Below are 799 nucleotides of genomic sequence, written 5' to 3'. Positions count from 1 at the left end.
TCTCATTAGGAATTATACCAGGAATTCGTGGAAATAAAGTTTGATAGTCACTGTTCAGACATTTTTGTGAGCAAATTCGTCTTTGAGTAAGAGATACAATTTTGAAGATATTCTGTGTCTTCATCTTCGCGATTCTTAGCTGCTACTACACCATTTTTCCAGATAAACTGTCCAGTTGGGGTTCTGAATTGTTTTTTCATCCAGATTATTAGCAGTTTTTTGCTTGCACAGCTCTTGGCCTTTATACAGTTTCTGAATCGTTTAAGTTATCAGAGAAGCATCTATTAGTTTTGCATAGCTAGATGGCGCCAGGAGAACAAGAGTAGGATCGAATTTATCGCTTACCATGTGGAAACATTGTATGATATACCATCATCATCATTGCTGTATCCCGTTATCGAGAATAAATCTACAAAAAGACTAGGAATTTCTTAGGGCTTATTGCCACTGTGTGCCCTCCAGCCCTCCTGTGACTGAAGAAACCCAACCGTGTCTTACAGATCCTTCCACAGTCAGGGCATGGATATTGGATAGTCACCAACCAGATCTGGACGCCGCTGTATTCTTCTCGAGTCTCTATTAGAACTGTGGCCAAAGACCTCCACTGGGATCTGTCTAACGCTAGTTGTTCCCAGTTATAATTGGCATGGTCTGATTTTAGGGATTGATGCAGTATATCCTTAAACCGCTTATACTGGTCTCCTGGTTTCAGGGCTCCCTCTGTGAATTCGCCATGCAGAGCTATTTTGGGGAGTCTTGTGTCTTGCATCCTCAGAATATGGCCGTTCCAACTGAATCG

Source organism: Coccinella septempunctata, chromosome 6 (assembly GCF_907165205.1).
Source record: "Coccinella septempunctata chromosome 6, icCocSept1.1, whole genome shotgun sequence".
Lineage (NCBI taxonomy): Eukaryota > Metazoa > Arthropoda > Insecta > Coleoptera > Coccinellidae > Coccinella > Coccinella septempunctata.
Note: the sequence above shows the minus strand (reverse complement) of the source record.